This window comes from Etheostoma spectabile, chromosome 2 (genome assembly GCF_008692095.1).
Source record: "Etheostoma spectabile isolate EspeVRDwgs_2016 chromosome 2, UIUC_Espe_1.0, whole genome shotgun sequence".
NCBI classification, from domain to species: domain Eukaryota; kingdom Metazoa; phylum Chordata; class Actinopteri; order Perciformes; family Percidae; genus Etheostoma; species Etheostoma spectabile.
The window spans coordinates 19,749,986-19,752,312 of record NC_045734.1 but is presented as its reverse complement, the minus strand read 5'-3'; the positions used below and the strand labels follow the sequence as shown (position 1 = coordinate 19,752,312).

Sequence of the window (2,327 nt, the reverse complement as noted above, 5' to 3'; positions counted from 1 at the left end):
TTCAGGCTTCCTAAAAAAAAAAAAATAGAATGGTGCACGCCCTTTGGACATGCTCTCAAAATCCTGGAGCGCCAGCAAGATCTAAGTCATTTTGATGTCACATTGGTGCGTTCACACTTGGATGCAATTTTGGATTACAATATTGTGATTGTTATAATAAATAATGGTATTATGAGTCTACTTGCTTGATTATCAGGAAAAGTGCACAAAAATGTGTGGGTGTGCCAAAAATTCTATTCAAATTCATGAAATGATTCAAGCTCTACCGCTTCAAAATAGATTCATAGAATTCCAAAAGTCTATATTTTCTTTTTTTTATTCATTTTATTTTCATTTTGTAATGGCGTGTATACTATCACATGGGAAAAGAAACTATATTTAAATACTATGAATTGTTTTCTTTTAATTGAGAATCGTTTTTGAATGGACAATCGATTTTGAATCAAATCTCAAGCCAAAAAATCTTTATTGACTTGTGACATTTTTTGAATCGTGCAAATCCCTAAAAAATACAAAAAGTGTATTTTTGACTTAAACATACAAAGTTAAATGAGCATATCAGAAAACGTTGTCGGAGTGAGTAACATAGTGTACGAGTGTGGCTGAGTGAGGGAAAAGCGAGAGGAAAAAGAGACAGCAAAGACAAAGTCAAGGGAGTTAACAGCGAACAATAAAACAACAAGCCCCTCAAGACACAGCTTCATCTGTTAATACTGCTGGTAAAGTTAAGGGGGTTACCAACAAGAAAGCAGCGGCCCTGGAGGGAATGTCTCCCGTGCTCGAAACAGGACGGTGGTGAAGCCAGCCTTTGCAATAGATGTCTGTGATCAAATCAGCCGATGCTGAAATAATAGTTCACCCGTATTCTTAAACTTATGGTAAATGCATTCAAACTGCATCTGAGCGACAGCTGGCTTGACTGCTGTGAAACTGGAAAGGTGTAACAACGTGGAGACTGAAGTGCACACCTAAGCGCGCACAGAGACTAGAGTTTCACACACGTTTTCTAAAATGAAATCGCACAACTTTTGCGATTATGTAATCACATTTAGTGACACTGCGATCAGATTAATCGTGCAGCCCTATTCGTAATAATGGTTCTCAAATGGAGCTCGTTTTTGCTCTGGGAACACTCGCTCCAGGAAGTCAGGGGCATCCTCTCCCTCGTTGGCCTCTGGGAAGCCACTGAAGCACGAGCTGTTTCTCCAGCTTCTTGCCTTCAACTCATCCAGTTGAGTTCGGAGTACATCGATTAGGTTGCAGGTGGATTTACTTTCACATCTTCAGCATTTTTTTCAAGAATTCTTTTCCCAAAAAGACTCCCAATATACTGCGTGGAAACAGCAGAAATAGGTTTTGTCTTCTGAGACACAAAACTGACAAATAGGGCTGCACAATTATGGCCAAAATGATAATCGCGATTATTTTGATCAATATTGACATCACGATTAATTATCCTGATTATTTGTAGATTTTAACCAAAACTAATTTTATTGTAACATAGGCTAATTATAGCTGCTCTCACATCCATATTTTGCTACATTCTTCTTATGTTGAAGTTGTATGTTGCATAGACATACAGCTACAACACATGTAAATGAAAATTAGCAATTGGAAATAAATAGCATAAGATATATATATATTTTTTTTAAATGTATCTCTGAGAAAGCTCCTTTATTTGTTTTCAACAATAACTGATTAGGGAGAAAGAGGGAGTGCGATGGACTTACTCACATAGTGACGGCTGACTCATTATGAACAGGTCCAGCACGGGTCAAATGGCGGGTCAGCAGAGTTACACATGTGTGTATGAAATCACTGTATCGCCATTGCACTGCATTTTTATGAACTATGATATTCTGGCCATGGGTCACATCTCTCGCCCAGGTCCAGCAGGCTGCGTCTCACACGCAGTTACTCTACCAACTGAAGTTAGATGAATTCAACTTCTTCTGTGTTTTTTGCCGTGGCGGCCGCGGTAGCAGAGTTACCAGCGGAAACACTGGTACAAATACAGGTTTGACTCTCATGCTTAACAATATACAGCTATTTTAATAATTAAAACTGTAGACTAATATCAGAAGTGTGGACCGGCGACGCTGTGCGGCGGGGCTGCGTGGAGAGTAAGAGGAGAGAGAGTAGAGGAGAGATCCAACACAGGCACAACTTTACAGAAGAAATCGGTCATGTAACGCAAAATAAAACCATATCCATTTAAACAACATTGCTTAGTTTGTGGAGAGGCAACGGATGCGAGGACATTAGGTGCATCAGTGCAACCTGGGAACAATATTACTTGCAACCTTGAGACCGACGTATAACCGACT

General features: G+C 39.4%; 1 protein-coding gene and 1 long non-coding RNA gene across 2 annotated transcripts in view; both read right to left on the bottom strand.

Moving 5' to 3' along the window:
• Positions 1 to 2,327, bottom strand: part of LOC116698496 (zeta-sarcoglycan) — a 372,560-nt gene that overhangs the window by 272,045 nt on the left and 98,188 nt on the right. The window lies entirely within an intron of this gene.
• The window catches only part of LOC116698660 (uncharacterized), a 21,136-nt gene that overhangs the window by 192 nt on the left and 18,617 nt on the right, over positions 1 to 2,327 (bottom strand). The gene's annotated exons all lie outside the window — the stretch shown is intronic.